Here is a 19,267-nt window from a genome sequence, read left to right on the forward strand (position 1 = left end):
ACTGAACCCATGCCCTCTGCACAGTCTTAACCACTGGAGCATCAGGGAAGTCCCCCAGATATTTTAGAAAGACATTTCTGATGCAAATGTTAGTATTTATTGCCACAAAATGATGGAGTCAAGGAGAAGAGTTCACATGCAATTGCCTCAGCCTTCAAGAGTTAGGTATGACCAGGGCTGGAACTGAGACAATGGCAAGGGAAGAGATATTAAAGGAAGCAGAATTAGTAGAGCTCAGCAGCCAACTGATTGTGTGCAGTGAGATATGACAGGGATGAGAGTGAAGATGCAACTTGCTTCCTTAAACTTGGAGAATTACTAACAGTGACTGAGTCTGAAATTTCAGTGTAGTAAGCGTCAAGACGTTCATTATAGAATACCGGATTCTGAGAAGTGCACTGAAATGCAGGAGAGAAGTTAGGGTAAATGTGAAGATGCTGGAATCATGTTGACAATGATAGCCTTCTTGTATTCTTTAAGGAGAATTGTGCAGATCGAGAAGATAAAGATATATATTCATCCAAAGATGATCAGGAGAAAAACAAGCCAAGAGAGGGAAAAGGAACGACAGGACAGAATTCTATGGTAACTGGTATTACATGGTAGAATCAGATGCTCAGTCAACAGAGTTTAAACAGCACTCACCACACAATCACTGCGGCCAATTAGGCACCAGACGCTTGCTACCTCCTGACTGTGGAAGTTGAAAAAAGTTGAACGTAAAAGTCACTCAAGTCCTGTCTTACTCTTTGCGATGACACCATGGACTGTAGCCCCCCAGGCTCCTCTGTCCATGGGGATTCTCCAGGCAAGAATACTAGAGCAGAATACTACTCAAGTATTATAGCCTCCAGTGGATCTTCCCAACCCAGGAATCAAACTTCGGTCTCCCGCATTGCCAGCAGATTCTTTACCATCTGAGCCATGAGGGAAGCCCAAAATACTGGAGTGGGTAGCCTATCCCTTCTCCAGGGGATCTTTCTGACCCAGGATTCGAACCAGGGAAGCCCACATCCTGATTATTACACTATCTTAATTTCCTACTACATCGGAACAGGACAGTCACTTTCAAATTCAGATACAGTTCAAGTGACATTCTCGTACTATTCACTCTCTCCTTACACACTGAGCTACAAAATTAAACAAAAGACTTTATATTATTATATTAAAAGGAACTATAACCATGGACACACTAGAGCCTTTGTGGACATTCAGGACTATAAAGATAAAAAATAAAGATAAAAGATAAAAAAGCTCACAAACTTATTCTTGAACACATTCACCCTTCTTTAAGAATTATTATATTTATGTGGAAAATATAATAAACCATGATTAAAATAATGTAAACTTCTGATTTCAACAGAGCACTGCCAGGTGACTGGGCTAAACGACAAGCATCATCCTCCACAGGGGATGCTTGCAGATGCACGTGTGACAGCATACGTGTACACACACCCACACACAACCTCCTCATTCACACAGACTTCATCATCAGAGTGACCTTTTTAGCACTCTGCCTTTGTCACCCACAGTGACCACCGGTCTGGTGCAATCACCAATCCTCTCACAGAAACAGTGATATCTGTAATCAGTAACTCAGCATAGCAACCAGGTTTTACAACTACCTCCCTGAGCCAATTTGGTTTCTGTACAATTTTTTTCTTTCTAAATTTCACGACTAATGTACTGCCTGAATCTGCGATGTTCTGAGCCTCCCAGGTCACTACAGAAAGTAATCTGTTTTTCTTATACAATCATTTGAATAAGTAATACCCAGTCATCTGACTACAAGTATTCATTACATATGAGCTATAGAAAATAATCAGTCATGGATCAAGTTTAGTAGCTTCAAAACAAATGACATAGGTAGGATTTATACAGAAGCCTTCCAGGAGTTTCTTTTGTCCAGAAATGATCTGAAATTTATCCTATGTGCATTATACAACCTTCTTTTGCATTTTGTGAATATTTCGCTTGGGTCAGTATTCACTTCATGCCTTTCTAACTCAGCAAATAAAAGCTCAGATTCAAAATGGCTTTGCTGTTGGTCTAGCATGTTAATAGAGCAATGATTATTTCAGTGCTTCAACATGGACAGTCAAAAAGACGACTTTATTATGAAACTCCTGTAAGACAAACAGTATTGTTTATAAATAAAATCTCATGCTAAGAAGTCCTTAGCTTCCAAAGGAAGAAAGCAATCACTATGTTTGCTGGCAGTTAATGTTCTGCCCTTTACTTTAGGTACATAATATCTAGATTTTAATCGACATTTTTCAAATGTTGCTCTAAGTACAGAATCCTGGGTTTTGCTCATGCATATCTGGAAACTATTCTGTTCAGGGACTATCCCACGAGCAATGAGGATGCAAAGCATTCTTTACTGTGCATTGCTGCTAAGAAAATACTCCCACAGGCAGTTCTTGGCTCAGTACTGCCACATTCCTGAAGGTTATTCTGATTAAAGAAGAGCTGGGCATTTCTGTGAAGAATCAACACACCAAAAATTTTTTTTCCATAGAAATTTTAAAGTTATGCCAATAATAAATTATACCAAAGACTAATTCAAGATAGGAAACAGTGCAGGCAGGTTTGAAAGTCACATTTGAATTCAAACTGACCTGAATTCCCAGGTTTACAGGCTCGACGGCTTTAGACAAGTTATTTGAGTATGCCGAGCATCCAGATGGAAATAACTAAATATAATGTGTGAGTAAACTAAATCTAGCATAGGCTCTCAATAAATATTACCTTCCATCTTGACTCTCCATTTTGATACTGTAAATAACAAAACTGTTAGGGAATTCTATAATTTTTTCATTATACATGTGTGTGGCTTATGTTTCTGTAGAAAGAGAACATCACAAATATCCCATTGTGATACATGACAAATAACTATCACAAGTGGATTCATAAGTTATGTTTAATTGTTAGTTACTTCCATTGCCTATGTATTCACAGAATAATAACAAAGGAAAACTATTCCAATACACACATTAAAGTATGTTTGTGATTAATAAATGAAAAAAGGCTCATAATTTTAAAAATATCTGGGCTCCCAGTGCCATCAGATCAACTGACACATATGTCAAAAATGATTAAGTGAAATCCACATTATCACCTCCTTTGTACTATCTAGTAAACTGGATCAAATATAAAACTCTATTTAATGGGACACAGTCTCCATTACATAACCCAAGAGCTGACATGAAAAGGAAGAAGGTCAAGTCCACTTTTTCAAAGCTCTTAGGTAATCAGAGGACAGAAACATCAGGATGAGATCTTTACAAGTTGTTGATGGAAGAGGAAAAACATGGTTTTGAGTCTTTGATTCTCAATTGTAACCATTTCAAAATATATCTCATTAATAAAGATTTTTCCATCTTAATGATGAATAGCCACCTGCTGAAGTCAAAGAAACAGAAGCCCACTTTTAATTGGAAACAGCAAGACTGTGTGTATTTTCCATCGTGTATTTTGGCTTTCCAAATGTTCCATTTGAGAACCCTGAGGGTGAGCCTTAGGAACCCCCCAGTTTTCCATAAGCCAGCACATTCTCAGACACACTGCACGCATTCAGTTTAATCAGAAGATACACAGTTGGAAAACACTGCTGGAGGTTCATGCATATTTTAATCAGTTTGTGTAAATTTTAAATGAGTTATCAGTTATGGTCAGGGCACGCAATTCTGTATTTGGAAAGTTCTTAAATGGAAGGAATGGGATCCGAATGTCCTAATGCTCCTTTATTCATTTTAGAGAAACAGCCTCTGTCACACTTGCTACCTTCTGCCAAAGGCTACAAAGATCAAACTTAGTGGTAGCAGACTAAGCTAAATAACGTTTTGTCCAAGTTTCCAAAACAAGCATTCACAATTTCCACTCAGAAAAAATAAAGGTGGGAACTATATCTTAGCGTTCTGAACAACCAACATGATGTCATAAGTAAACTTGATTCTCCCACCCCCACTTCAAAAACCACAATTTTTTTAAGAGGCAGCAACCCTTTGCAGCGCCTTCTTTTCCCTACTAAATGAGATCTAGCCATAGGAACTCAATTTAGAGTCAGTATCATTTTCTGTTTAGGGCCGTATACCAATAATTGGGCACAACGTTAAGTCTCTCTGATTATAACTGAAGTATCAAATGACCTGTCAAAATGTTACTTGAAAAACAAACAACTTGACTGACATCAATGGAGTATATTAATATGCAAGAAATATATTCATCATACCAATGAAATTCTAGCAGGAACTCTGTTAAGTATATTCTTTAACTGGTTGTCATTCTAAATGACTTGGAGATAGTTTATATAATTGGCCATAAGAAATCCCTATGTAGATAACCGAGGATGTGTTTAGTTCAGGTTTGTTTTTAATTAAGAGAAACTTGTGGTTACAAATAGCCCAGTGTTTGTCAGTAATGATGACAATATATTTTTTACTTCAACTGGACATAAACTCAGCAGTCATCCACTTGTCAGAACATACTGAAAAAGCCCAAGAATTAATCACTTCAACAGGGGATCCTATGGGAGGACCAGAACATCCATATTTTAAAATTTCACTGTATATAAGACTTTTCCAAATAGAGATATTACTTTTGGTTCCAAAATATAGTGGGTCTCTAGTTTTCCTCAGTGAGGAATCCAAAGGTAAAGTGTTTTTTTCTGAGTTTCAGAAAAGAGATTTTCTCAGATGTGTCAGGAAATGGATGCTTCCTGATGAAATAAGAATAAAGACTTACGGGAAAATAGTGTATAAAAACACTGTTTCTTTGTAATGCCATGATTACTATAACAAAGGTATGTATAGAAAGCAGGATGTATGGCAGGTATAAGGTCTGAAAAAGTGATACTGTAACTGATACTTGACAAACAATAAGGAGCAACTGGTTAGGCTGAGAGCCATATCTTTGAATGCGTGTGAGTGTGCATGTATGATTTGTATGAATGTACGTGTGTGAAAGAAAGGTCACTGCCACAAGGCAGTGAAAATACCCTCTAGTAAAAGTGGCATCAATTTCAATGGGATAAAGATTGAGAAAAACAGATTTTCCAGATCATAAAGACTTTTAAAGAAACTTTATACAAAGGTATGGACCTAATTTCTAAAGGGGACATTATATAAAGATTATAAAAGGAATCATGACATGGCTTGATTTATATTTCAGTTGTATTGTATCAAGTGGGGTTTTAAAGACTGGACTGTGGATCAACAGTAACTTTCTGAAAAGGACCACCAATATTTTGGCAACACTCCCATCAAGAAGTGGAGTCTCCCAGATGTCCATTGGCAGACAAAAGGATAAGGAAGTTTTAGTACATATATGCAATGGAATATTACTCAGCTATAAAAAAGAACACATTTGAGTAAGTTCTAATGAGGTGGATGAAACTGGATCCTGTTATACAAAGTGAAGTAACTCAAAGGAGAAACACCAATACAGTATATTAATGCATAAATATGGAATTCAGAAAGACGATAACGATGATCCTATATACAAGGCAGCAAAAGAGACACGGATGTAAAGAACAGACTTTTGGATTATGTGGGAGAAGGCAAGGGTGGGATGATTTGAGAGAACAGCTCTGAAACATGTATATTACCCTATGTAAAATAGATGACCACTGCAAGTTTGGTGGATGAAGCAGGGCACTCAAAGCTGGTGATCTGGGATGACCCAGAGGGATAGGGTGGGGAGGGAGGAGGGAGGGGATCAGGATGCAGAGACACATGTACAGACATGGGTGATTCATGTCGATGTATGGCAAAAACCACCACAACACTGTAAAGAAATTATCCTCTGATTAAAATATATTAATTAAAAAAAAAAAGACAAAGAAGTGGAGTCTGCAACTCTCCCTGAAATCTAGACAGGCCTGTTATTACTTCAAGCAATAGAGTGCAGTTAAGTAATGATATGTAATTTGCTATGCTTCTCCTCAAGGGAAAGGACCTCCCTTTCCTTTGGGCATCACAGTTCTTAGGAGACCTCTCTTGGAAGCCAGCCGCCATGTTGTGAGAAGCCTAAACTACATGGCATAGACATAGACAGTCTTCAGCCATCTTGCCAGGGAGCCAGTTCAGTTCAGTTCAGTTGTTCAGTCATGTCTGACTCTTTGCGACCCCATGAATCGCAGCACGCCAGGCCTCCCTGTCCGTCACCAACTCCCTGAGTTCACTCAAATTCACGTCCATCGAGCTGGTGATGCCATCCAGCCATCTCATCCTCTGTCATCCCCTTCTCCTCCTGCCCCCAATCCCTCCCAGCATCAGAGTCTTTTCCAATGAGTCAACTCTTCGCATGAGGTGGCCAAAGTACTGGAGTTTCAGCTTTAGCATCATTCCTTCCAAAGAAATCCCAGGGCTGATCTCCTTTAGGATGGATTGGTTGGATCTCCTTGCAGTCCAAGGGACTCTCAAGAGTCTTCTCCAACATCACAGTTCAAAAGTATCAATTCTTTGGCACTCCGCTTTCTTCAGTCCAACTCTCACATCCATACATAACCACTGACATAATACTAAAAAAGCCTCCAAATGCCTCTAGACCCCAGCCACTTGATTTTTCCTAGCTGTCACCACAAACATCATGGAACAGAGACCAAAAAGACTCCCTGCACCCTTTCTTAATCCTGAGCTACAGAATTTATTAACATAATTTTTTAAAACCTGTTTAATGTCATTAAATTTGGGGATGATTGTTACATGGAAATAGGTAAGTGGAATAAGGTCCACATTTAAAACAAGATCCATTACATTATTTTTCAGGTAGTTCACGCTCAGCTCTTCCTTAAGTAGAATCCAAAATACACTGCCTCATACAAATAATGCTAAAGCTGAAACTCCAGTACTTTGGCCACCTCATGCGAAGAGTTGACTCACTGGAAAAGACTCTGATGCTGGGAGGGATTGGGGGCAGGAGGAGAAGGGGACGACAGAGGATGAGATGGCTGGATGGCATCACTGACTCGATAGACGTGAGTCTGGGTGAACTCCGGGAGTTGGTGATGGACAGGGAGGCCTGGTGTGCTGCGATTCATGGGGTTGCAAAGAGTCGGACACGACTGAGCGACTGATCTGATCAGATCTATACAAATGCAATAGGGAAGAGTGTCATGTATGCTTTTAGATTTCACTTTTGTTAAAGACTTTACTTTTTTAAGATCACTTCCTCAGCAGAAGTGAGGAAGGTACAGAGAGATCTACACAAACTCCCTGCCCCATACATGCACAATGTCCTCTATTAGCAACATCCCCCACCAAAGTGTACATTGATTGCAACTGATAAACCTACACTAACAAACCATTATCACCTCAAGTCCACAGTTTACCTTAGGATACATTCTTGGTGGTACATTCTATGGATTATATTCATGGGCAATGACAGGTATCAATCGTTTCAGTATCATTCAGAGTATTTTTTACTCCCTTTAAAAAAAAAAAAAAACTTTTCTATTATGTAGTTTTTAAACCTAAGTATTTTAAAATTTCTAATTTGGAGAGAGAGGGAAGATGGTTTGTTTGTTGTATGTTTGTTTCTATCCATTCTTGATATAACAGGAAATCTTTTACAGAATTACCCTTAGGCATTAAGCCCATCATAGTATAATATTTCTCCACTAACACAGAACCCTCACATTTAAGAAAAATAGAACCTCCTTTAAGTTCAGACAACTTCCCCACTTGAATTCTAGCATTATGCATACTTTGAAACAGATGTTGTTCTAGTCACGTGTACTCTTTCTTTATTTTACTAAGTTCATATTTACTGCTAAAATGTTTCTTTTAAACTTGCCTTTGTATATCAGGGAAAATAAACAAAACACAAAAATGAAAGACAACTGATTCACTTATTTCCTTCAGGCTGACAGATTTCATAGAAAGTGCTTTTGTAATAAAAAAATATTAATGAAGTAGCAATGTTTTGTGCAGACATTTGCTCCTCTGTCTACTTCATTTATAAATACATTTTAATGAGGTAATAGAGACTACACAGCTCTGCAAGTGTTCCTTTTTCTAACATTTGTTCTGAATTCAAAGATTAGAAACAGCTAATCTGCTGCATTTTGGGGGCTGCTTTATGAATACAGCATTTAAAGCACATTGTTCGAGCATCTGGAAAGCTAACATCTCATAAATAGCCCATCCTCCCAAACATATGATTAGACAATAAGGGTAATCTGAAATTTGTTTAAAATCAGTAGCCATAAAGTAGATACAGTGTACTACAAATTGTCCCTCCCCCCTCCCTACCCTCCACCCCAGCATGTGTATTGAAACATGCCTTAATGGGCCTTCATTTGCCAAGAAGACACTCAGAGTAGAGTTTGTCTTTGTACAATTAAATTATGCACATTGTCAAATCTTCTCATTTAAGAAATCTATATTTTACTGAATCATATCTAAGAGTTAAGTCAGGTCTGCCCTGGAGGTACTCCATGTGTCTCCATTCTCCTGTTAAGAGGATTAAAGGCCAACTCTCAATTTTTTTTCTCAATAGATTTTTTTTCCCATTATTACTCAAGCCTGTGAATATTTAACCATAACAATCAGCAGACTTTAATAAAGGACATTGTTCAAGTAGACAGTCAACCTTCTAATCAACACACAGAAAAAAAAAATCACATGTAACCCAATGTTCAAAATTTTTCCTTATTTCAGATATATAATATATATTCCTTTCTAAATTAAAAACTATGATGTAATAAAAATTTAGACAAAAATATGATCCGCTTACATGATGTAAGATGCAAGTCCCTGGGGGTCATATATATCAAGTTTATTGTAATATCCTAGAAAAACTTGTTATCTAAAAGTAGTTTCCAAAGAGGAAAATATTTATGACTGAAGTATCCCAGAGTCAGTTTATTTCAAAAATTTACGACTGAAGTAGCTAACATTTATAGAGTTCAGTCTTACTCAAGTATGTATATATTTAAGCATACACGCTAGGCATAGCGAGAAGTGCTCCACATGGACTATTTCATATACTCTTCAGAACAATGCTGTTAAGTAGGTACTACTAACAGTTTCCATTTTACAGATGACGAAACTGAGACAAAGTTTACAAAACAGACCTAGAGTCATACAATTACAAAGCTCCTAAAATGTTCAAGTTTATAAAAAGTATTTATCATTGTCTTGCTTTGTAGGCAAGGAAAGCGAGGCCAGACAGTTTAAGGTCACAAATACATTAGTAGCAGAACATGATCCAACCATGCTCTTCTCAATCACGGTGAATTAAATGCTTTTTATTTCACATTCTGTGTAGGGGTCTTTAATTGTTAAGTCCCGTTTGTTCTCATTTGTAGCATCTCTTCCTAAATATGCTGTGTTCTTCCAGCCAGTGTATTAATCATCCAATGATCATTCAATCATCACTTGTTACAGGTGTTCACAGCTGACATTCATAGAATTACCTTTTATTTACGTACACGTTATGCTCTGTAAGTATGTTGCTTTGCCACTCAAAATTATGCTTAGGGGATTTGTGTATGTAATATATGTATGTATATGGGCCGTTACTTTTCATTTCTAGCTATATCTATCCTATAAACATACTGTATTATTTTAGTTGTTTCTCTTTTTCATCATAAAAAAACAATGCTATATCAACATACCTGTACATGTCTCTTTGGGCTAATTTACAGAAGTTTCTGGTTCAGTGCACATGTGTATTTTTCAACCTCACTATATATATGGCCAGATGCTTTTCCAAAGCGGTTGTATACAAATTCACACTTTCACCCACTACACAGTTATCCCTACCAGATACCTCATCAAATTTTCCCTAATGTATATTGTCCAAACCTTCAAATTTTGTTCGAGGCTGTGTCTGTGTGAAAGTCACTCAGTCATGGCCAACTCTTTGCAACCCCATGACAGTAGCCTGCCAGGCTCCTCTGTCCATGGGATTCTCCAGGAAAGAATACTGGAGTGGGTAGCCATTCTCTCCTCCAGGAGATCTTCCCGACCCAGGGATCGGACCTGGGTCTACTGCACTGCAAGCAGATTCTTTACCACCTGAGCCACCAGGGAAGACCTTGTTCAAGGCTATGAAGTTGTATTCTTACTCTTTTTATGCATTTCCTTGATTACTAGTTTCTTAATTGCTTTGATTTCTTCTTCCTTAATTCATTTATCATTCACCAATTCCTCCACTGGCTAGTTTATATTCTTACTGATCTAAAAAACTTTTTCTATTTGTTTGTCATATATGTTGTTCTTTCTCAGACAAAGTTGGCTTTAGCTTTATTCACAGTATCCTTTATTACAGAAGGACTCTGATTTAAAGATAGTAAAGCTTATCTATTTTTTTCTTATTGACTAGCACAATAAATTCAAATTCTTATAAATGGATGTATTTTTCACCCAAGATTTTTTGAAATGGCCCCCTTATTTGTAACTATCTCAAAGAAAATTAAGAGAAAAATAAGAACTGGACTAATTCCTTCTTTGCACTGAGCCAAGTGCTCCTCAAAGTGACTGTTTACATCCTTGATAATTATCAATAAAATTCAGAATTCATCACTTCATTTTCAGTGGCACTTTTTTATTTTACACTGTTTTAAGTAAAAATATTTATCATTTTTATTAAGGTAACATTTTCCATCATCATAAGGACCACCATAACTTATATGATTATATATTTTATCAACTGACCCATCTGTAGTATTTCATTTTATCCTATTTGTACCTGGGTATCACAGTTAGGTATATATATATCACATATATATGCCTCCTTCAGTCAGTTTTTCTTATTACTGAGGTATCTTACATTTTTAAGCTTTCAGAGAAGGTGGAAATACAAATTCCATGTACAACTGAAAAATGTTATATAAATAAAGATACTATAAGGACAAAATATATTTCCCTATAATTCATGATCTATAAAATATCTTTTAAATATAATGTATCTCAAAAATATAGAAGTTGGCAACAATCCAATTTTGAAAGGTAGCACCTAATGAGTACTTTCTCTAGCCTATATTATTCTTTTGGAAATTCTGTGGAATACTTAATAGTTCCTTATATAGTTCTACACATCAAACATCCTGCCATTACCTATGTAACTATAGTAAGTCACTAAACCTCATTTTCCATTTATGTGTAATAAAATAGTACATTAGGCAAAATAATCTTCAAAATTCTATTCTTTTATAAGTTTGTTAACCTACACACACACATACACACACACACACAAATTCTAAAGGGTTTCAACAGCAGCAATGAAACTAAAATTTCATTTTGACATTCAGCTGCCCAGAATGGGATAGGCAACTTCCTTTCTTCAATGTATCTACTGAAATAAAAACCATTACTCACAACCCAAAGGCAGAGTGCCTCAGAAGAAATGGATTCTGATGATGTCAGATATTTATTGTTGCTTCCAGAACAGAAAGAATTGAAGAGTCTTTCCTTCCCCGTAAAGCAGGAAACATTTCAGTATAAGAATATGTATAACACAGGTCTCTGTACAAGTGACCCTATTTATCCATTTTCTGTGTTATCTCTGAAAAAACTTTATTTCCTATACATTGAAATTGCTATTTGTGGAATTCAACCAATTTCAATTTCATATATAAAAATCTATGCCTTTTACTCTTCCATTTTCTATCCATCAGACCCATTACTGAATAGATAGTAGTGAGTTTGAAAAAAAAAAAAAGAAAATGAAAAACTCTCGGGAGAGTAGCTATTCAAACCTCTCAAGATAAAATACAGAGCAAGGAAGACAGCTCTCTTCTGAACGAGCAAGTCCTCTTCCCAATGGAGATCCTCTTTACAGATTTCCTACTGCAATAGACCTATTCCTCCTTTTAAAAGTAATTACATGGGTTTTAATATTAAATTATATGGATTCCTAAACCTTTAATTTGGTTTAAACTACTCAAATCTTTTAAAGCAGATTTTCTCAGGGAAAAAAATTATTAATAAGTTTCATGAAAATGGCTCTAATGGAGACAGAAGGTGTCAGCCATTCATTGTTTTGGCTGGGAAAACTCATAAATCCAAGTTGTGATTTGGGCAAAATATAACTGTACCATGTATTTAGTTTGCTTGTGTTAACATACTATTGTCTCACTTTTCTTGTTTTGTTTGAAATAGAGGCTTGATTCTTTTCATTGATTTTTTTCACTGTAAGATAATTCTGTCTAGCTTTTTCATCCAATGCAAACATCACTAATATTACAATAAGACCTTCATTAGTCCTCACATGTAACTAAGTTCCAGGTTTAGCTTGCCCTAAATCTTAGGACAAAGCAATTTAACCAAAGCACATTCTTAATAATTTAATCTTTGGTCTTCTAGTTTACAGACAATTAACATATAAATGATTCTTCTCCCAACACTATTGTTTTCTATTTAACTAAATATTAGTGGCACTATTGTATAAAATATTTATTCAAAAAGCAATTATCAGGGTTTCCCTGGTGTCTCAGTCATAAAGAATGTCTGCTAATACAGGAGACATGGGTTTGATCCCTGATCCAGGAAGATCCCACATGCCCCACAGCAACTAAGCCCGAGCACCCAACGATTGAGCCTATGCTCTAAGCCCAGGAACCTCAACTAAGAGAAGCCACCACAATGAGAAACTCATGCACCGCAACTAGAGCAGCCCCTGCTCCCAGGAACTAGAGACAAGCCCATGCAGCAACGAAAACCCAGCAAAGCCAAAAATAAGTAAATAAAAACAAATTAAAAAAAAACACACACACAAAAAGCAGTAACAATAAGTTACTAACATTACATGTCAATCATTATGTGTCCTACCTAGCACTTCACTAAACATTTTACAAAGGATTAGTTCATCAATGCTGCTACATCCTAAGAAGTAAATATTATCCCCATTGTAGGAAGAAGGAAACTGACTCATATCTGCTAAGTAATTAGCCAAAGGTCATACAGCTAAAGATGGTACAGCCAAAAGTCACAGCCAGGCAGTGGGTTCCAGAGTCAATGCTTTTAAACGCTATGAATTACTACCTTCTAGTCCATAGTGCTATAGAGAGACCTACTTTTTTTCTTGAACTTATCCTTTTCCACTGGTGACTTTACAATTTGATTAATATTAACACACAAAAATACAAACAAACATATGAATATGAACTAACAAGTACACTTAATTAAAAATGTACTCATGCTGTGAATGCTGCTCGAATGCAATAAAAAATAAATTTATTTTGTAGAACTACTGGAGCAGTTAAAAAATGAAAAGATCAAAACTCTTAATTGCTTTTACCTAGCAACTTGTGCTGATGAACACTAATAACATTTTCCAGCTCACATTTTATTTCTTGCCTTTACTGGCTTAAATAATTAAAAACTGGATGACGGGTTTGGCTTTTGCCTTTTTATTGGGTAAAAACTCTTATAATTACATAGTACAGTTTACCTCAACAGGCATAACAGCACAGATTTAAAGCAACTGATTGTTATTTCAGACTAACTTAATTAAAAATCTGTTGTTTCTTGTTCAAAGACTCCTTTCCTCAATCTGTGCTGACCGACCAGACTCTCAAAGTTTCTCACCTCTGGGCTTGCCTTTTGGACAAAGTATTTTAAAATTCAGGCATAACCAATAATATATTCTTCCTGAGGTCCAAGACATCTTTTCATATTTCATGCCATCACAAAACCCAATAAAACACTCTAGAAATAAAAAGGTAAAATAAATAACACTTTTTTGTTGCTGTTGTTCAGTTGCTAAGTTATGTCCAACTCTTTGCAATCCCACAAACTGCAGCACTCCAGGCTCCTCAGTCCTCCACTGACTCCTAATATTTGCTCAAATTCATGTCCACTGAGTCACTTATCCAACCATCTCATCCTCTGTCGTCCCCTTCTTCTCCCGCCCTCGATCTTTCCCAGCATCAGGGTCTTTTCCAATGAGTCAGCTCTTCACATCAGGTGGCCAAAGTATTAGAGCTTCAGCATCAGTCCTTCCAATGAATATTCAGGGCTGATTTCCTTTAAGAATTGATAGGTTTGATCTCCTTGCTGCCCAAGGGACTCTCAAGGGTGTTCTCTAGCACAACAGTTCAAAAGCCATCAATTCTTTGGTGCTCAGCCTTCTTTATGGACCAACTCTCACATCCATACATGACTACTGGGAAAAAAAACATAGCTTTGACTATATAGACCTTTGTCGACAATGTGACGCCTCTGCTTTTTAACACACTAAGCTTGTCATAGCTTTCCTTTCAGGGAGCGTCTTTTAATTTTCTGGCTGCAGTCACTGCCCTCAGTGATTTTGGAGCCCGAGAAAAGAAAATCTGTCACTGTTTCCACTTTTTCCCCTTCTATTTGCCATGAAGTAAGTGATGGGACCGTATGCCATGATCTTGGTTTTGAATGCTGAGCTGTAAGCTAGCTTTTTCACTCTCTTCTTTCACCCTCATCAAGAAGCTCTTTAGCTCCTCTTCACTCTCTGCCATTAGAGTGGTTATCATCTGCATATTTGAGGTTGTTGATATCTCTCCTAGCACTTAAAAGATATGAACTAAATACCACAGGGCTTCCCCCATAGCTCAGCTGGTAAATCATCTGTCTGCAATGCAGGAGACCTGGGTTTGATTCTTGGGTTGGGAAGATCCTCTGGAGAAGGAAATGGCAACCCACTCCAGTATTCTTGCCTGGAGAATCCCATGGATAGGAGAGCCTGGCAGGCTACAATCCACAGGATCGCAAGAGTCAGACAGGACTTAGTGACTAAACCACCACCACCAAATGCCATAGGAGACTGGAAGACAGGACTCTCCAGATGAGGCAATCAAGAGAGGCTTCACTGAGAAGCTGGTGTTTATGCCAGGTTTTCACTGGAGCATGACTAAATTCAAACAGACTGGAGGGAAGGGGATATTTCAAACAAAATGGACTGTGCCTGGAAACAAACTCCAGCCAGCTGGAAAGTAAAGGTGTTTACAAAGTAAATCTGAGATGAATGGGGGAGAGGGCATGCTGAACCTGGACTGTCAAACTGAGGTTTTGATATTCTATTTGGTAAATCTTAAGGAGTCACAGAATATTCTGAACCATTCAGTCTTAAACCAGAGGAGTGAACTTGAAAAATTAATATAGTAATCAAGAGTAGAATGGAATCCAGGGATGTTTACTACAAAAATTAGCGGCTAAGAAAGTGGTCACTAGTATTGAGGATCTTGAAGAACAATAAAGAGACGCTGTAGATACGGAGCTCACGTCCTTACAGCCTTGGGAGTTAGAACAATGCCTTAAGAGGTCACCAGACTGCACTAGTGAAGGTGAACAGCAGCAGCTGGCATCAGTAAACAGAATGCAGAGAGGAACTACTGAAAAATCACATATCCAGGACTCAGCCCTTGGGAGCAAAGGTTTGTCAACATCTCCCCATCTTAAGTCAGGGGCAGCAAGGAAACCAGCCTCCTTGAAGAGGGCTCAGGGAGGAAGACCAGTGTCATCAGAGGGTTCACTTTCAATTAAGGGGAGCAAGTGGGAATAATGATGCCCAGATGTGGTAAGCAATGAAACAAGCATTTCTTGGGACAATGAAAAGACCAGTAGGGGGGAAGGCCATATGAGTGAGCTAGACAGGGTTAGGATGAAGTTTAGTGGCAAGTAAGTTAGAGGAAGAAATGACAGGCCATATGATTCCATAAAATACTCCTAAAAAATATAATAAAGTCACAGTTCAGTTCAGTCACTCAGTCGTGTCCGACTCTTTGTGAACCCATGGACTGTAGCATGCCGTTCCCCATCCATCACCAACTCCCGGAGCTTGCTAAAACTCATGTCCATCGAGTGAGTGATGCCATCCAACCATCTTATCCTCTGTCGTCCCCTTGTCCTCCCACCTTCAATCTTTCCTAGTATCAGGGTCTTTCCCAAGGAGTCAGTTCTTCACATCAGGTGGCCAAAGTATTGCAGTTTCAGCTTCAACATCAATACTTCCAATGAATATTCAGGACTGATTTCCTTCAGGATGGACTGGTTGGATCTTCTTGCAGTCCAAGGGACTCTCAAGAGTCTTCTCCAACACCACAGTGCCAAAGCATCGATTCTTTGGTGCTCAGCTTTCTTTATAGTCCAACTTTCACATCCATACATGAGTACTCGAAAACCCATAGCTTTGACTAGACAGACCTTTGTTGGCAAGGTAATGTCTCTGCTTTTTAATATGCTGTCTAGGTTGGTCATAGCTTTTCTTCCAAGGAGCAAACGTCTTTTAATTTCATGGCTGCAGTCACCATCTGCAGTGATTCTGGAGCTCAGAAAAATAAAGGCCAAAAAAATAAAGTCATAATCATAGCCCTAGCCCCAGGATGGTTAGCTGCTTCTGGCTGTGAGTATAGACAAAATGATTCCATCTAGTTCCTTGCACAGTAAAAGATCTTTGGTTGAATTTAGACTTTAAATGGTCCTAAGAACTGAATAAAGGGATCATGCACCTCCACACCCTAAGTAATTCCAATAAACACATTGACTATATAGAAAAGAAGAAAAGAAAGGCAATTAAGTACCCTTTTTTCTCATGATGACCAAAGTCATTAAAATCATACTATTTCCAAAACTAAAAGAAAAATAACAACAAGCAAACAAATAAAAACACTACTTTTAGATCAGGTTGTTTTGCGGCAGCCTGAAGTACATGGTTGGTCTGCTTTTAAAAAATGGAATTTTGTTCATAATGCATAAACCTTGCACTTTCAATCGTTTTCTGATAAATATTAGTCATTAGTGCTAAGAAACTTTATTCACCTTTCTTCTTTGTATTCAGAGAAGCTTAATATTTAATGCTGTAAAAGTAGAAACTTAATCAAATTCATTTGTATAAACCCTTGGGTAACTAAAACCTATTTTCACGGAAGACAATTTATGATGAAATATAGTAGCATTAAAGATTTTTTTTTAAGATTTCTTTTAAATGGGCACTTATAATCTAGGATATAAATTTAATATAAGGCTACATTTTGTACCTAAAGCTTATATAAGTAAAATCAAATGTAAAGTATTATCATTAATTAGTTATCATTAATTACAGTAATAGTGTAATAGTATTTTATATGAATAAAATATTGATTCTCAATCAATAAAATGATTCATTTAGCTTTGCTCACAGTACTTATTGTGACACACGTACAAAATACTGTAGACCTGTATTTTTAAAGAATTTCAAACATTGCAATAAAAAGCTTACTGACTAATTTTGGGAATGCCAGATTTACTTTATCAGTATACCTATTTTTCAAACATTAGTCAATGTTGTACTCCATTAGCTGTTACTCCATGGCTGCTACCTTTTGTTCTCAGCAGATCACAAAAGTGCAGGGCACAAAACTCCCTGCTTGCATTCACATTCTAGTTTTCATAAGTGAAAATCTAAGGATATTTAGTGAAGTGAAAGGGATTCTGAGTTTTCTGATTTTATAATTCTTTCAAACAGGTTCCTTTGGTGGTGAATGTTCTGGGCCCTTAAGTCTAGGAAAATGTCTCTGGCCCTCCCACAGAGAGTTCATGTATATAGGTATAGGCTTATAAACCACTTATTTTTAAAATTAGAAACACTTAAACAAAAACTGCAGAGTAACATAACACAAACCTTAATGAAACTACCATCCCAGTTTGTCCATTCTTAACACTGTGCCATATGTGCTTCAGATCTCTTGTTCATTAAGTTATAGACAGAATTCAGGCCCTCTACATAAAGCTATCAAGAAATTACTTAGAAGTAGAGAATTCTGTAAAAATACTTTTCAGATACATGAGGTTTTTAAGTTATTTATCAATGTTTTTTTTTTTCTTTTTTTTTCAAACTCTTGTGTGGAGGGTTGGCTTTCAATAGATTGCTGCAAGGAAGCTGCTCTGCTATGTATAAAACTCTGACCTAGAAGCAGGTTGTCGGCAAAAAGCATGGCACCTTCTGTTGCACCAGGCTGCCCACGAATGTGTAGTGTGAGACAGGTGAGGAAGGAGCTGCATTTCCGGCCGTGCCCTGTGCCTCAGGAGGACGGGTTCTCCGCCATCACAGGTTTTTAACTATACAGTGATCAAAAATTCTGTATTACATCAACATTTGGTGCTTACAGAGTTGGCTTGATGCCACAATATATGATCCACTTTGTAAACAGTCACTGTATGATTGAAAATATGGTTTATTTTCCAATTGCTGGGTTCAGGACTCTAATATGTCCATTAGATCAGGTCTGTTAACCGCTGTCAAGGTCTTCTACATTTTTATTAATTTTTCATTTTTAACTGTTTGATCCAGTGACTCTAAAAGTGTGATCCCCAGTCCAGCAGCATCAGTTTCCTGGGATTGTTGGCAAGGTAAATGCTCAGGTCACCCCAGATCTACTGAACCAGAAACCCAGTGGGGACAGGGAGTAAGGCAAAGCAATCTGTTTTAACCTACAAGTTATCCTGGTGTATGATACAGGAGAAAAAGTACTGGCTTGAACTACATACCTCTGAATAAAAATGATGTAGTATTTGCATATAAACTATATATGTCCTCCCATACATTTTAAATCATCTTTACATTATCTATAATACCTAATACAATGCAAATAATATGTAGACAGTTGTAAATACAATGTAAATGCTAAGTTTTGCTTTTTAGAACTCTCTTCAAATTTCCTTTCCCAAATATTTTCAAGTCACAATTGGTTGAATTTGAGGATGTGGAACTCATGGATACAGGCTAACTATATATTTATATGCATCAATTCTGACTGTGGATTTATCATTTTTTTCCTTGTAAATCTGTTTTTCTTTAGCTATTTAATAGCTATGTTATTTGGGAGTATATAATATCCAAATCAGTCTACTGTCCTGGCAAACTGTTTCTTTAACATGTAACAGGATAATCCTTTCTGTATACTAACTGTCCATCTTTGACCCATGACCCTCCAAAACCAAACCAAACTGTTATGTCCACAGGACTGTGAGTAAATCAGGCATGAACACTATCTTTCCTTTGAACCTCATTTTCTGAAAGACTTTGGGAAATACAGACTGGGCCCCAGGTTGGATATTGGGAGAAAACTGGCCAACTAAAGGCTTTGAGGAAAAGGTCATCAAAAAGACAAAAGTCCAAAAGTGAAATGAAACAAGAAAATTCAGATAGATTGTCCCATCATGAAACTTACAGAAAGGGCTAGTCAGAGAAAGAGAAGATGTTGTGAACTGAATTGTCCTGGCTCCATGCCCAAATGTCAAAATTCCTATGTTTAAGTCCTAATCTCCTAATACAAAATGTGATTATATTTGGAGATAAGGGCTTT

General features: G+C 37.2%; 1 protein-coding gene and 1 long non-coding RNA gene across 3 annotated transcripts in view; both read right to left on the bottom strand.

Moving 5' to 3' along the window:
* PRKD1 (protein kinase D1) overlaps window positions 1-19,267 on the bottom strand; it is a 347,146-nt gene that overhangs the window by 248,384 nt on the left and 79,495 nt on the right. The window lies entirely within an intron of this gene.
* The window catches only part of LOC132343367 (uncharacterized), a 131,685-nt gene that overhangs the window by 59,460 nt on the left and 52,958 nt on the right, over window positions 1-19,267 (bottom strand). Inside the window, exon 1 of the long non-coding RNA XR_009492173.1 lies at window positions 1-19,267. This exon is cut by the window's left edge and continues 15,332 nt beyond it; it is cut by the window's right edge and continues 52,958 nt beyond it. This is a non-coding gene — a long non-coding RNA (uncharacterized lncRNA).

The sequence above is a fragment of the Bos taurus genome, chromosome 21, assembly GCF_002263795.3.
Source record: "Bos taurus isolate L1 Dominette 01449 registration number 42190680 breed Hereford chromosome 21, ARS-UCD2.0, whole genome shotgun sequence".
Lineage (NCBI taxonomy): Eukaryota > Metazoa > Chordata > Mammalia > Artiodactyla > Bovidae > Bos > Bos taurus.